The sequence below is a fragment of the Leptodactylus fuscus genome, chromosome 9 (assembly GCF_031893055.1).
Source record: "Leptodactylus fuscus isolate aLepFus1 chromosome 9, aLepFus1.hap2, whole genome shotgun sequence".
NCBI lineage: Eukaryota > Metazoa > Chordata > Amphibia > Anura > Leptodactylidae > Leptodactylus > Leptodactylus fuscus.
The window spans coordinates 49,615,932-49,633,420 of record NC_134273.1 but is presented as its reverse complement, the minus strand read 5'-3'; positions in this window follow the sequence as shown (position 1 = coordinate 49,633,420).

Here is a 17,489-nt window from a genome sequence, read left to right as displayed (position 1 = left end):
AGTTCACGTACCATTCTTCCACTGCCAGGACCTCTGCCCTCTCTACTCCGCTGTACCAACACCTGACGCTCCATAATAACCTTACCCCTCTCCCTCAATGCCCTATCCTTCCACTCACTTGCACCTCACTTCACCCCCCCTTGCTACGGCCCATGCCGCTGATGTTCGTATGCCAACCGCCCGCCATAGCCGCTTATTTGCATACCAACGGTCACTTCACTTACACAGCCTCTGCTCCCTGCTGGCATACCCCCTTGTACTAAAAACAAACCCTTCCCTTCCACAATCGTGCATACACTGCGCTACCCCCGTCATGTCTCCAGTTCGTGCCCACATTATCTATTCTGCGGCATTCTCTTACCTGTCCCGCGGCTCCGGTCTGTCCCTCGCTGCGCGTAGGCCCTCTGCCTCGCTGCGCGTAGGCCCTCTGCCTCGCTGCGCGTAGGCCCTCTGCCTCGCTGCGCGTAGGCCCTCTGCCTCGCTGCGCATAGGCCCTCTCCCACTCAGCTGACTGTGTCCAGGCTGCTGCAGGCTATGCGACGTAGCCTGCAATAGCACTGGCACTATTATGCAATACATTAGGATTACAATGCATTGCATTCTTTTGTACAAGCGTATTGTTTTGCAAGTTGCTGGATTCAGCCTATAAAACTCATTACCATTAAAATAAAAATAAAATACTGTGAAACACACACATTACCGAAGTGTATTAACTTGAAAGACCTCAGTCCCAAACCCTCTATGTACACTTTTGGAAAACAACGTATAGCAACTCAAATAAAAACCATGTTAAACAAAAAAGCCTAACGTATTCTCTCAATTACCCAACATTCATATCCCATACCTTTTACACACTACTAAAATTTCAACCGCAACTCTATTTGCACACTTCTACAATCACCGCAGACGAAGTCGCAGGTACCAGTTAGTTACACATATATGGGAAACACCAAATTTTTTTAAAATTCCTTAGAAAGGTGTTGCATTGGTATTTTCTTCTGCACCTAATATAAAGTGCCATCATATTCTGCAGCACTTTACAGAGATATAGTCATCACTGTCCCTATGTCCCACGCAAACACAGGGAGAACATACAAACTCTTTGCAGATGTTGTCCTTGGCTGGATTTTCTAATTAATGCCAGATGGGCAGTCCCTGTCTGTCTGCTTCAATCCATTATAGAACCTATTTAGCATATGGGAATACAGTCAATACTGCTGAAACAAATAGCACAACTTACATTGGAATAGTGGTTGCTAGAGAAAAAAATCCTAGCTGCATTGGAATTCGTAGAGCAGCACCTATTGAAGGATGTAAAGAATTGGAGATGGTGGCGTGATAAAAGATTCTCATTTAGGCTGCAGAAATCCAGCTTTTTTATTGTAGATTTTACTCCATTTTTATGAGCTAAAGCCAGGACTGAAGTGAGCAGAAGTACGTATAAGTATAAGTACTTTCCCATTCCTTTTGTAGCAATTCTTGGTTTTGGCTTAAGAAAATAAAGCAAAATCACTGCGTTTCCACAATTGTGGGGCCTAAGGGTTGGTTCATATCTGTGTTTGGTAGTCCGTTTGGGGCATCTGCATGGGGACTCCCCGAACGGACTAGCAAACACATTTTGCAATCGCTATGCAGTAAAAGCACATGGACACCATAGACTATAATGGGGTCTGTGTGCTTGCTGCGCGCTGTCCGCACAAATCATGCTGACAGGAAAGTAGATTGTAAACTACTTTCCTGTCCGCATGTTCCCTGCGGAGATCTGGCAGTAAGCATACGGACCCCAAACGTAAAGCACCATGGAATTAATGGTGCTATATAAATAAATAATAATAAAAATTATAATGGGGTCCGTATGCTTTTACTGCACGGCGCTTGCAAATGCGTCCCCATGCGGACTCCCCGAACGGGCTACCAAACAAAGATGTGAACCAACCCTTTAGGCTAACAGGGTTTTCCCATGAACATAACCATATTTAAATTTGTAGACAAAGTTAAACATTGGAAATATAAATAAATTTTTGCTGAGTTTTAAAGGTTTTCTCTAACCCAGAGGTTGCACTACATTTTTTTTCTAGAAGAGTAAAAATACTCATCTTATTTCTGAGGAGTACTTCATTCCAAAGATAAACTCTGACAGTCTTATTAATGTGATATGGGTGAGTGCGTCGGTTTCAGAAATTATCCATAGATAGACTGATCAGTAATGATCAGTCTATCTATGGATAATTTCTGAAACTGATCAGTTACTAAACATTCCTTTAATTTCTTGTTCTCCCATAAATGCTCATGCTATAACCAGATAACCAGACAATATACATCCAAGGAAACTCCCCCCCCCCCCCCCTATAGAACTCTATGGTTAATTGTGCTAGTCCACTTCATCTGGGACCAGGTGTCCAACCCCCTCTATAGGCCATCAAGTGAATTGGATGTATTTTATTGCACAACCATAGCTAAGTATTATCTCTCCATTTATTAAACACCTTTTATTTTAACCCCTTAATGCAAAATTACGTACCGGTACATCATGGGAATAAGTGCCTTATGGCAAAATGACATTCTTATTTTGAGCTGGTGACATCAAGAGCGGGTGTCAGTTGAAAGCAAAAGCTGACACCCGCGCGTAACACCCGTGGCCGGAGCTAGATGCCGCAGTCAAACATGACATGACCCCAGGCTGTTAGGACCCCCAAGTACCTTGTTGATCCCGCCGATAACTGAGGAAGTCAGCCATATAAGATGATGGGGGAACAAAACACCGGAAGTAATGATTTTTTTGCCATTTCACCTTACAATATATGCTATAAAAAGTTATCAAAAAGGCATATGTAACCCAAAACAGTATCAATAAAAAGCACAGGTTGTCCCGCAAAAACAAACAAAAAAAAGCCCTCAGCCAACTCTGTAAACCGAATAATAAAAATGTTACGTCTCTCAGAAGATGTCGATTAAAAAATAATAGATTTTTCCCCAAATCGGTTTTTGTTCTGTAAAATTAGTAAAGTCATAAAAAAAACAATACAAATGAGGTATCGCTGTAATCATACTGAATTGAAAAATAAAGGTAATATGTTACCTATGTATGGCAAAATTTTTTAAAGATACCGTATTTTTCGGACTATAAGACGCACTGGACTATAAGACGCACCCAGGTTTTAGAGGAGGAAAATAGGGAAAAAAAATTTTGAAGCAAAAACTGGTAAAATATTTAATATATGGGAGTTGTAGTTTTGCAACAGCTGCAAGGCCACATTGACAGGTGACCCTGCAGCTGTACGAGGACGCATAGAGTGTTTTTTTTTGCGGGTCCAGAAGTACTTTTTAGTTATACCATTTTGGGGAATATCTATTGCTTAGATCACCTTTTATTGAAAAAAAAAACCTGGTGGTTTATTATATATGATTTTCTACTTTTATATATATATTCTAGGGACAGGAGGTGATTTATAACTTTTATTTATTTCATATTTTTATTTTATTTTATTTTTAAACTATTTTATTCCCCCCCCCCCCGGGGCTTGAACCTGCGGTCACTTGATTGCAAGTCCCATAGACGGCAATACAACTGTATTGCCGTCTATGGGACATTCTGTGTATTAGTATTACGGCTGGTCATAGAGACCAGCCGCAATACTAATACAGCAGTGACAGGCCTGGGAGCCTCATTAGGCTCCCGGCTGTCACCCGAACAGGTCGGCTCCTGCGATACCGCCGCGCAGGAGCCGGCCTGCAACTCTACAGGTACGGGGCCGGTGGGGACCGGCCCCGGGGGAGAAGAGGCCGCTGATACAGACTGCAGACCCGGCATCCGCTGTACTAGAGAGGCGGATGCCGGGGAGGGATAGACGCCGGGGCCTGAGACATCGCTGCCCTGCCCTGCATGAAGCCAGCGGCGGGGGGACGGAGGAGCTGCTGCTGGCTTCATTCAGGGCAGAGGAGCGCAGCGATGTCGCAGGCCCCGGCACCTGTAATGGCGTCTATCACTTGCCGGCTTCCGCCTCTCTATTACAGCGGGTGCCAGGCGCCACATTCGGCCTATAAGACGCACCCTTCTTTTCCCCCCAAATTTGGGGAAAAAAAAGTGCGTCTTATAGTCCGAAAAATACGGTAAATGCCATGCCAGAATTGATATTTTTTTTGTAATCCACTAAAAAAAAGTTGATAAAATGTATTCATTAAGTTATAGGCACCCAAAAATGTTGTCATAACAAAATGCATCTCATCTTGAAAAAAAAAACAAAAAAAAAAAACAGCCCTCATATGGCTACATCAACAAAAAATTTAAAAAAAAATATAGCTTGTACAATGTGAAGACAAAAACCTTAAAAACAAAACAAATCATTAAAAAATTACTTGCTGCAGCAGGAAGGAAATGTATAAACTGTGCCCAGGTCTAGAGCTTACAAGGAAAACCAGACACCAGAAGTGACCCCCATATCGACTCCCCTATCATAGGAACTACTGGGGAAATAGGAGGGAATTTGGTGTTTACAATTCACTATGCACTGCTTACATATTCACTCTTCACCATCCTTTGTGTATTCACATCTGGGATAATAATACTCACTACGCCCCTTGATTAATTCTTTGAGGGGTGCAGTTTTCACAATGGGGTCACTCTTTAAGGTATTCCACTTTTCTGACAACTTAGAGGCTCTGCAAACATGACATAGCATCCATCTAAAACATCTAAATCTGTACTCCAAAATTCATATAGCGCTCCTTCACATCTGCACCCTGCTGTGTACCCAATGTCATATCTGGGTATAAACTGGTATTTGGGCCCAAGTGTTGCTGTAATTTAATTTACAGAAATGAATATGCAGCTGATGGTGAAAGATGAAAATTACAATTTTTCTAGGAATACATCATTTCAGAGACAAATGCTCCAAAAGCTGTTGTTGGAGTGTGTTTCTCTGCTGACACAAATTGAGCACAACATATTGTGTACCGAAGTGGCATATCTCTGGAAAAATTGCAATTTTCACTTTTCATTATCAGCTGCGTATTCATTTCTGGAAATTAAGTTAATGCAATGCTCAATGGTTAAAAATTGTTGCTACCCCACTTGATAAATCCCATGAGGGGTGTAGTTTTCAAAGTGGGGTCGCATTTCTGTGGAATCAACTTTACTGGCAATTCAATGGCTCTTCAAAAGTGGTATGACATTCAAAAACCTTTATAGCTGTGCCCAAAAAGCAGTTTATACCCACATATCACATTACAGGAAGTCCGTGAAGAAAATCCAGCTCCACTCCGAGGTCTTTTAAATAAAACTTTAACGAGACTCTCTCTTAACGAGAAGATATGCCAGTGAGTCGACCAAATTCTTCAACCTCTGGTTGTCAGGAATCCCGGGTATCTCAAGGATACCAAGGAGGTACTTAAAATCTTTGACAAGTTTAAGTGGAGGAGGGGGCACACCTGGGTCTCTTGTGACATTGTGTCGTTGTATTCGTCAATACCGCATGACATAACGGTGAAAGCTGTTGTTGACTTCCTCTCTAAATATTCGGATTTATTGCCTAATCAATGTGAATTCGTCATCATGGTAATTGAATATTTATTGAATCATAATTATTTTTTGTTCAAAAAACAATTTTACCTACAAACCTGTGGTGCACCCATGGGTGCCAAATTCTCGCCGTCCTTAGCCAATATCGTTGTTGCGTGGTGGGAGGAACAGTATATCTTTTGCGACAATAACCCTTTTAAAAAAAGCCTTGAATGGTATGGTCGTTTTATTGACGACACCCTCATCGTTTGGTCTGGGTCTGAGGACGACATACATAGATTTGTGCAGTATATCAACATCAATCCATACAATTTGAAGTTTTCATACCAGATTGAGAAACGGAGCATCAATTTCCTCGACATTACCCTTACAGGGAATGAAATAGATGGCACTGTAACAACGTGTGCATATCGTAAGGAAATGTCGGGAAACCTTTTACTCCATGCGAGCAGTTCTCACCCCAAACATATAGCTAAATCTTTACCTTTGGGGGAGTTTACAAGAATCAAGCGTGCTTGTACTAGTAACGACACCTATGAGAAACAAGCGGATGATATCTCCTCTAGGCTGAAACAATGGGGATATCCACATTGGATGGTTAGTAGAGGAAGGAATTTAGTTTAGAAAAAAGACAGAAAAAGTTTGCTTTATTCAGATAGAGTACAAAAAACTTCAAATTCTAGTATTTATTTTACAACTAAATATAGTAGTCAATATAAGACCATTGTAAATATTATGCGCAAAAATCTTTCCATTCTCAGTCAAGATGAAGTCTTACATAATATCATTTCTGAAGGTTGTAACTTTGTGGCCAAACGGGGACAGTCATTGGGTAATTTTTTATCCCCAAGTATGTATTTGGAAGAACCAGTCCATCAATCTAATACTTGGTTACAAATAACAGGATTTTTCAAGTGTGCAGGTGTCAGGTGTGTAGATTTGCTCAAAAAAGTTCTACATTCAATAATTCTACACAAACCCAGAAATATAACATCAGAGGCTTTTCCAACTGTTCAACGGTTGGAGTAGTTTATATGATATCTTGTAACATGTGCAGGATCGACTACGTTGGTTGCACTTCTAGAGCAACCAAGGTAAGGATCTCGGAACATTTACAGAGCATCCGTAACCCCAACTCCCAAAAAAGTACAGGTGTTTCGAGACATTTTCTTGAGAAGCATGAGGGGGATTTATCCTCCTTTTGCTTCAAGGTTATTGAGAAGGTGGATAAACCCATAAGAGGGGGGGATTGGGGTCGTAAAATCAAAATCAGGGAGGCTCATTGGATTTTAAAGCTAGATGTACGTTTTCCCCGGGGTCTCAATCGCCGTAATGATTTGGCTTATATATATTGATTTATTATTTCCATGCAGGCAATTCTTTGAAAACTATATTGCAAAATCTTATCATGAAATCAATATTTATTGAGAATTGGTAGATAAACATGTCATTTTCGGTTTACAAGGTTCATGTATATATTACAGTTCTGAGGACATTCTTTCATTTATATGCACATAGAATGATATGTCTGCATACTTACCGTTAGACAGTTGTGGATATCTTTCGTGACGGTTGTGGATGGAGATTACTTATTGTGGTGAATAGAATCAATCTTTGGGGAGCTTTTTTAAGTGCATAGTTCCTTGTTTTGTATCTATGATGTATCGTTGTGTGGATTTGGTTACAATAGGGATAATATCCATATTACAGCGATTCGGACCTTGACATACACACGCGTGCGCAGGTTATCCAACACGCATGCGCATATTATTCCTTGAGATGGGGATTGATATGGAGGTTTTGACATAAGTGTCCTTAGATATACGCATGCGCAAGTTACTTGGTACGCATGCGCAGAATCGCTGGTTTAAAAATGCGGGTATGTTTTCTTATTTATCGTATCGGCCATATTTGAAACTGGCAATAGTCATCTTTGACCACATCTTCCAGCTCCGTTGTAGGGATTCCATGGAGCAACATTTTTGGAGATATTGGGGTATTAAAACACGGAAGGTCAACTTCCAAATGGAGATACTTCTCTAAGGTATAGTGTTTATTCACATGTTTTTCTTTTCTTTGATTTTCTTTTTTTATTTATATATTTTCCTTACAGTGGTGGTAATTGTGCTTGAATGTAGTTCTTTTGAATTATATGTATATTATTATTGTCCTTTGCATTGTTTCTTATTGTTTTTAAATGTGTGTGGTAGTGAAAAGGTTAATTTGTTCTTAGAAAGGTTGTTCCCTTGTGGATACAACAGGTGTTTTTTAATTTGATTGAAACATATATATATCCTACTAGGAGGTAGAAAATTAGGCTACGACTAAGAGGAACAATCCTCGAAACGCGTCAGTTGCGTCTTTTGAAACAATGGATATGGAAACACCGTAATGGTGTTCATGTTTCATTAACTTGATTGGATTTTACACAGTGTATAATAAATGTTAAGTTTTATTTAAAAGACCTCGGAGTGGAGCTGGATTTTCTTCACGGATTTCCTGTATTTGTGTCGGAGCTTCCTCCGATCTTCAATGTTGAAACTGCATCACCGTGGAAAGATCTTTCAAGCAATTAAAGGTCAAGTAAGTGGGCTGTGTTTCCCCCTTCCCATTTCCCTTATTTTTGCCACATATCACATTATCCTGGGTACAACAGAGACCTATGAATGAATGAGACCTATGTCCTTTTGGACTGCTAATATAGAATTTTGCTTTTTGGATACCGTGTAACGTTTGCAAATACCCTAACGTTGCACTATAAAATGGGGTAACTTCTTGGGGAATTCCAGTTTACTGGCACCTCTGGGGGCTCTGCAAAAATAAATATAATAATAAACTTTATTTATATAGCGCCAACATATTCTGTAGCACTTTACAAATCAGAGGCAACATAGACAATATGAGACATGTTTATTTCTTTGCCACATTGTAATATCAAACAATAGGAGTGAGGGCCCTGCAGAAAAGGTTGTGTAGCTGAAGCTGCATGAGCACGTCACCAGCCAGTATCTGTGAATAAATACTAAATGCAAGGAGTGCAGTGTAACTTCTAGATGGAGAGGACAGGATCTGAGGAACAGAGGAGGAAGGATAAAAAGAGTTAATGTTCTACACCTCCGCACACTAATCGGTGATCACGTCATGTGATAAGCCTGACCAAACATGATTTTAAGGCAATTTTGAAGCTGCTGTAGTTGGGGATTAATTTGATTGTCTGAGGTAAAGCGTTCCAGAGCAGTGGTGTAGCTCGAGAAAAGTCTTGGATGGGAGTGGAATTTTCGGATAACAGAGGATGCAAGCCTAAGATCATTGGCAGACCGGAGAGGACAGTGACGTGAGAGGAGATAAAGGGGAGCAGTGCTATGGATGGATTTGTGGGTCAGAGTGATAATTTTATATTGTATTCTGTGATGGATGGGCAACCAATACATTGACTGACAATAGGTAGATGTGTCTGTGTACCAGTGTGACAGAAAAAGGAGACTGGCGGTTGCATTCAGGACAGATTGTAGTGGGGAGAGTTTAGTAAGAGAAAGCCCAATTAGAAGAGAATTGCAATAGTGAAGATGAGAAAGTATCAGAACAACAGTGAGGGTTTTTTATGTTTCCACAGTGAGAAAAGGGAACATTCTAGAGATGTTTTTGAGTTTCAGGTGGCAAGTGTCTAAAGGTGTGGGGTAAAGGTGAGATTTAAATTAAATACAACCCCAAGCCAAATAGTGCTCTGATTCACTGTATGGCCTTCTAAGGCTGTTGCTACCTCCAAATTATATCAATTTGCCACTCTGTAGCCTACTTACGCTGCCACCTCCACACTCTGCCACTGGGTAGTCATATGGGCTCATAATGCTACTGCCACCACCCCATTCTGCAGCAGCATGAAGAGGTCATACTCAGTGGCAATCTACACAGTCTGCCACTGCGTCACTGTTTGGCTTCATAAGGCTGCTGCACTCAGTGGCAGAGTGTGTAGCTCTGCCACTGAGTCACTTCATGGTTTCAAAAAGCTGCTGCCACACACGAGTCGGCAAGACACCTGTGGACCTGTGATTTTTCAAGCAGCATCGCCAAAAAAAGCTGAAAAGCTCAGCTTATACTCGAGTATATATGGAATAAGAGGGAGAATTTATAAAAAAAGGAAATATTAATAGTAAATGCAGTGGAAGAACTATTATAAATATATGCCCCTGTTTCTTAGTAATAATGACCTTTTATTTCTCATAATAAAGCTTTTACTCACCCATCCATACTCCCCCGCTGAGTCCTAAAGCTGAAGTCTCTCCATGCTTGTAGAAGTGCAGGTCCGGTGACATCATCGCGCCCAGTCTTCTAACTAGTCATCTATGTCAGAGCATAGGACTTAGCTCCTTGCTCTGACATAGATGTCCATAGTATTGGCGTGCATAGCATCTTGATACCCTTGTTATCAGGTCTGCCCCAATGCGGGTTACCAGATCAAACGTCTGATGCTACAGATCCTGGGGCCCCTTAGGAGATGGGGGCCCTGAGAATTTGCCCAGTTTGCCCCCTTCCAAAGCTGGCCCTGCATATTGGACTGTAACTTTATATGTCCAGGCACCATCTGCACATTAAAGTACTGGTGACTGCTCATACAACTTTATATATGTGTAATGACAGTAATCTCCATCACAAAAATTTCTGGACCACTGTATAAGCAATGCTATCTCTTATGCTGCCCCTGCTACCTCTTGTGTCACCCCCTCTACCTCTTAGATTATAAACTCTTGCGAGCAGGGCCCTCAGTTACATTACAGGTAAATAGTCAATTTCCACAATTAATCTTTTTCTCTGTACTTGAACCCTACATTTTGTGTGTGGAAAATGTTGGCGCCATATAAATGAAATGTATTAATATTATTACAAATGTATTACAAATGTAGTTACATTTGCCTGTACTATTTATTTATGCAGTGACCATTTAATTTGAGCTTCAATAAAAGTGTTCTCTGAGAATGGATATTGATGTAGTGGGGGAACTATTATAAATATGTGCCCCTGTTTCTTAGTAATAATTAGAGATGAGCGAACAGTGTTCTATCGAACACATCTTCGATCGGATATCAGGCTGTTCGATGTGTTCGATTCGAATCGAACATCACGTGGCAAACTCCAAAAGAATTTGATTCCCCTCCCACCTTCCCTGGCGCTTTTTTTGCACCAATAACAGCGCAGGGGAGGTGGGACAGGAACTACGACACCGGAGGCATCGAAAAAAATCGGAAAAAGTCATTGGCTGCCGAAATCAGGTGACCTCCATTTTAGACGAATAGTGGATTTCAAATCCGGGTCATATGAGAATGTGAACTTTGTGACTATGAGACAGGGATAGCTGTACAGGCAGGGATAGCTAGGGATAACCTTTATTTAGGTAGGAATGTTATTAAAAATAACTTTTTGGGGCTCTATCGGGTGTGTAATTGTGATTTTTGTGACAAACTTTTTCCCATAGGAATGCATTGGACAGCGCTGATTGGCCAGAGTATGGAATTCGACCAATCAGCGCTGGCTCTGCTGGAGGAGGCGGAGTCTAAGATCGCTCCACACCAGTCTCCATTCAGGTCCGACCTTAGACTCCGCCTCCTCCGGTAGAGCCAGCGCTGATTGGCCGAAGGCTGGCCAATGCATTCCTAAGGGAATGCAGAGACTTAGCAGTGCTGAGCCAGTTCTGCTCAACTACACCGTGTGCCGGTCAGCCCATCTGATATAGCAGAGCCGAGTGTGCACACTCGGCTCTGCTATATCAGATGGGCTGACCGGCACACGGTGTAGTTGAGCAGAACTGGCTCAGCACTGCTAAGTCTCTGCATTCCCATAGGAATGCATTGGCCAGCGCTGATTGGCCAGAGTACGGAACTCGACCAATCAGCGCTGGCTCTGCTGGAGGAGGCGGAGTCTAAGATCGCTCCACACCAGTCTCCATTCAGGTCCGACCTTAGACTCCGCCTCCTCCGGCAGAGCCAGCGCTGATTGGCCGAAGGCTGGCCAATGCATTCCTATGGGAATGCAGAGACTTAGCAGTGCTGAGCCAGTTTTGCTCAACTACACCGTGTGCCGGTCAGCCCATCTGATATAGCAGAGCCGAGTGTGCATAAGGGTTCTAGTGTACCCTCGGCTCTGTTACATCTGATGTAGCAGAGCCGAGTGTGCACACTCGGCACACGGTGTAGTTGAGCAGAACTGGCTCAGCACTGCTAAGTCTCTGCATTCCCATAGGAATGCATTGGCCAGCCTTCGGCCAATCAGCGCTGGCTCTGCCGGAGGAGGCGGAGTCTAAGTTCGGACCTGAATGGAGATTGGTGTGGAGCGATCTTAGACTCCGCCTCCTCCAGCAGAGCCAGCGCTGATTGGTCAAATTCCGTACTCTGGCCAATCAGCGCTGGCCAATGCATTCCTATGGGGAAAAGTTAGCTTGCGAAAATCGCAAGCTGACAGGGATTTCCATGAAATAAAGTGACTTTTATGCCCCCAGACATGCTTCCCCTGCTGTCCCAGTGTCATTCCAGGGTGTTGGTATCATTTCCTGGGGTGTCATAGTGGACTTGGTGACCCTCCAGACACGGATTTGGGTTTCCCCCTTAACGAGTATATGTTCTTTTTTTCTTTTTTTTAATTCAAACTTTATTAATTTTTTCAAAGTACAGAGAACAACAATGTTCCCCATAGACTATAATGGGGTTCGAAACCCGTTCGAACACTCGAACAGTGAGCGGCTGTTCGAATCGAATTTCGAACCTCGAACATTTTAGTGTTCGCTCATCTCTAGTAATAATGCCCTTTTATTACTCGTAAAATATTAAATAGTAGATATTATTACTCACCCATCCATGCTCCCCTACTGAGTCCTGAGGCTGAAGTCTCTCCATGCTTGTAGAATCCAGTGCAGGTGCGGCGCATAGGACACGATGCAGTGATGTCATCATGCCCTGTCTTCTACATAGTCATCTATGTCAGAGCAGGGACTTAGATGACTATGGACTATTCAAATCTATAAGCAGCAGACTGCACTAAGCATTGCCACTGCCACTAGGCCAGTGGTTCTCAACCTTTCTAATGCCGTGACCCCGCAATACAGTTCCTCATGTTGCGGTGAGCCCATTCAGTTTGGAACACGCGTCCATAACGGCGTGCGTTCCAGCTGAATAGCGCTGCTGCAGACAGTAGCGCAGCTTCTCAGTGGCTAAAGCCATCAGAAATATGTATTTTCTGATGGCTTTAGGCATACTTCCCAACTTTTGAAGATTAGCAAGAGGGACAAACTATGCGGTGCACGCAGCGAATTTAGCTCCGCCTACTTTTATGTTGACTCCGCCCATTCTCATTCATTTTTCATGTGCTCCCACACAGTATAATCCTCCTACAGTCACATTATATGTCCCCCCGTCATCTCTCCCCCAGTTTCATGTCCCCCCCTCCATCTCTGCCCCCAGTTTCATGTCCCCCATCTCTTCCCCAGTTTCATGTCCCCCCATCTCTGCCTCCAGTGTCAAGCCGTACCCCCTTCATCTGCCCACAGTTTCATGTCCCCCATCTCTTCCCCGTTTCATGTTCCCCCATCTCTGCCCAGAGCTTCATGTCCCTCCATCTCTGCCCCCAGTGTCATGCCCCCCCTTCATCTGCCCACGGTTTCATGTCCCTCCATCTTTGCCCCCAGTGTCATGCCGTCCCCCCCTTCATCTGCCCACAGTTTCATGTCCCTCCATCTCTGTCCCGTGTCATGCCCCCTTTCATCTGCCCACAGTTTCATGTCCCTCCATGTCTGCCCCCATTGTCATGCCGTCCCCCTCTTCATCTGCCCACAGTTTCATGTCCCTCCATCTCTGTCCCCAGTGTCATGCCATCCCCCCCTTCATCTGCCCCTTCATTATGTTCCACCTTAATGTTTAAAACAAAAAAAAAAAACACTTACACTCACCTTCCAACGCTCCACGCTCCCCCACCGCCCGCTCAGTCTCTCTCACTCATATAGTTGTAGCCGCGATGTGACGTCATCACATCGCGGCTACACATACAGAAGCTGCAGCACAGCGTTAAAGCAGGAGCTGGCTGTGTCAGCTCCTGCTTTAATCGCCTGTGCTTTCAACTCATTGGCGTCCTCCGGGCAAAAATGTTAAAGGGATTCTACCATTAAACTACTTTTTTTTCTAATTACCACGTCGGAATAGCCTTAAGAAAGGCTATTCGTCTCCTACCTTTAGACGTGGTCTCCGCCACGCCGTTCCGTAGAAATACCGGTTTTAACCGGTATGCAAATGAGCTCTCCACAGCAATGAGGGCGGGCCCCAGCGCTGAAAGGCCGATGAGTGCATCCCCATTGCTGCCCGAGAGCTCTTTCCTGCGCTGCCTCGTTCTCCTGCAGCAACTCCGCCTCTTCTGGCTTCTCTTGCTCTTGTAGTTCTATACAGGAGCATAGAGAGGCCACCCCAAAATGGCCGCCGGCCGGCTCCTGTATTGAACTGCAAGAGCGGCTACCCAAAAATGGCCGCAAAGATCTCTTGGGCAGCAATGGGGATGCGCTCATCGGCCTTTTAGCGCTGGGGCCCGCCCTCATTGCTGCGGAGAGTTCATTTGCATACCGGTTAAAACTGGTATTTCTACGGAACGGCGCGGCGGAGACCACGTCTAAAGGTAGGAGACGAATAGCCTTTCTTAAGGCTATTCCGACGTGTTCATTAGAAAAAAAAGGTAGTTTAATGGTAGAATCCCATTAAACATTTTTAAATTTGTAGATTAAAAGTTAATGTTCCCAGGAATACCCCTTTAAGCAAATTATAACTTTTTCCAATTTAACAAACAAATCCTTGTTCCCAAATCTACTACATTGTACAAGCCATTTCCGACATCTGAATGCCTAGGCAATTGACTGTCATCAGGGTAGGACTGTATTTTACTGATACAGATAGACCATTTCACTCGTCTTCTGCAACTGTAAACTCTATCCAATGTCAAATGGATTGCCTGGACGTGATTGACCCCAGTACATACTACAGTATTTACCCAAAAGTAGGACACCCCCGAAAGTAAGGCACGCGGGATGGGTGGGGGGGTTTCTGTTGAATTGCCTAATATAGGGCACCCCCTGAAACTAAGGCATGCCCATAGTGGTGGGCGGGGTTTAGTGGTCCCCACTTCACTGACACAGCAGCCGTGCTCTGTGCTCCGTTTGCACAGTAAAGCCGGCTGCTGCCTCTGCTGTTGTGTCCACCCAGCTCATCCCAGAGGCAGCAGCCAGCTTTCCTGTGCACGCGGAGCACAGAGCACGGTTGCTGTGTCAGTGAAGTGGGGATCGCTAAGCCCCGCCCACCACCACTGGGACGAACAGTAGCACCAGTGCTGCTAGGAAGATGGGAAAGGTAAGTAGAATACCACCATCCGGATATAATCGCCTCCCTTTTTGGGGATTTCTATATTAAGTTGAATAATCTCCACCCCCCTGAGTCTCGGAATCCTGAACAGAGATCTCGTGACTTAGAGGATTCTTTGGCAGCTTGTGATCTCCCCAAACTACCAGCCTCGGCTTTGGAGACCCTTAATGCCCAGGTTTCTGCTGAGGAGGTTGCTGATATACTAAAAGGTCTGCCCAGTGGTAAGGCTCCTGGCCCTCATGGCTTGTATTATAAGATTTTCCGGGAGGAGCTTGTGCCCCATTTATGTAACCTGTTTAATGGCTTTTTGGAGAGTGCCCCAATCCCTCCCACCATGCTTCAATCTCATTTATCTTTAGTCCCTAAACCAAGCAAGGACCTTCAGGAGTGCTCCAATTATCGACCGATCGCCTTGTTTAATACTGATCTTAAACTGTTTACCAAGATCTTAGGGCTAGTTCACACGTGAGTATAAGGGGAGGTTTTTGACTGCAGATTTCGCGTCCAAAACCTCCCCTTATAATGGTGGTCTATGGAGACCGCCGGGCTTCTGTTCTCTGCTAGCGGCGAGCTGCTGCTAGCGGAGAAAAGAAAGGACATGCCCTTTCTTCAAGCGGAAGCCGCGCAGGCTCAGCCGCGCGGCTTCCGCCCCCGGCAGCTCCCTCCTATGTCGGCTCATTCATTTGAGCCGACAGCAGAGGGTTAAGCCGCGACAGCGATGGTCGCGGCGGGCGGGTTTTAACAAGAGAGAGACGCGTCTCGCCGCGTCTCTCTCTGTGTCAAAACCCGTGCGGGCAGTTCACGTGTGAACTAGCCCTTAGCCAATAGGCTTAGCAGTTGGCTGCCCTCACTCATTCACAAGGACCAGGTGGGTTTCGTCCCTTGTAGGCAGGGTGGAGACAATACCAGAAGGGCTGTGTATTTGATTGATGTTGCTAACCGCTCGTCTATTCCTACCCTGGTGCTGAGTCTTGATGCAGAAAAGGCATTTGACCGACTCGATTGGTCCTTTATGTTTGCCACTCTTAAACGGTTTGGTCTTTCTGGAGCATTCCTAACTGCAATCCATTCCTTATACTCAGTCCCTTCCGCTGCTTCCAAATGCAGCCTCTCGTACCTTTCCCATACAAAATGGGACTCGGCAGGGTTGCCCCCTTTCCCCTTTAATTTTTGCCCTGTATATAGTACTGTTAGCTGCCAGAATTAGGTCAAATTCAGATATTGCTGGGGTCAAGCTGCGTAATAGGGAATTTAAGATCTCCTTGTTTGCGGACAATTTTCTTCTTACTCTGACTTCCCTCGACACTACCCTCCCAAATTTATTGACTATTCTAACGGAGTTTGGGGGTCTTTCTGGCTACAAAGTGAATCCTACTAAAAACTAAGCTCTCCCTATTAATATCCCCGCCGCCTCCCTGCAACTACTCAAGAGCAATTATGAATTTCAGTGGCGTGTTACATCCCTTAGGTATCTGGGTGTACACTCTCTTCCTCCTATGCTGGTTTATACTCTGCTAATTACCCGCATTTATTTGATGAGCTTCGCTCGATGCTAGATAGGTGGCGCCCTCTTCATATTTCCCTTATGGGGAGAATCTCGGCAGTTAAGATGTCCCTCCTCCCCAAGTTCCTTTATTATTTTGAGACCCTTCCTGTTGCAGTGCCTAGAGGCGAGTTGCAGTCTCTCCAGAAAAGTATGTTTCGTTTTATTTGGAATGCTAAAGGTCACCGCATCCCCAGATCCGTGATGCTTGCTGGCAAGGGAGAGGGTGGACTGGCTCTTCCGCATTTTCTATTTTATTACAGGGCTAACCCATCTTCGGGTTATACCGTTCTGGTATAACCTCAAAGGCTTACACCAAGTGGGTGGAAGGCTGAACTAAAAGGGCCTAAACTCTGCTGGTGAAAGGCTGAATTCACCTCAAGGGCCTCAATCTCTGCTGGTAGCTCAGCTTAAGGGCCTCTAACTTAATTTGGAAGGGCTCACGTTAAGGGCACACACATATACAATGACAGTTAAGGGTGGGTACTGTTGGATTTCCCATTGCCGATTCCATCTGTGGTTGTCATGGGCAACGTGATTTAAAGAGGTGCTTGGTAATGTTTCTTTAGCTTAAAATTTGGGTTTCTGTCCATCCAATTGGGGAGGAAAGAAGGTTTCCAGGTATTTTTCCACTGTCATAGTGTTTTTTTTTGAGTGTGGAAAGTGTGTGGTTGATAGGCTGTGATGGTGGGGTAAAACTGTGACTTGGGCTTGTTAGATGCACCCAGGCATGCTTCCCCTGCTGTCCCAGTTACATTGCAGAGGTGTTGTCATCATTTGCTGAGGTGTCATAGTGGACTTGGTGACCCTTATGAGTCGAATTTGGGTTTTCCCTGAAACGAACGGTTTTTCCCCATAGACTATAATGGGGTTCAATATTCGTTCAAATAGCCAAATATTGAGGGGCTATTCAAAACGAATATTTCACTGTTCGCTCATCTCTAATGCTTATTGTATTACTCATGGTTTTTGATTCCTTGTTCTTTCTTAATACTTGCCTGTACACCCTGTTCCCCTGTGTCTTGTCTCTTTTTTTCCTTTATAT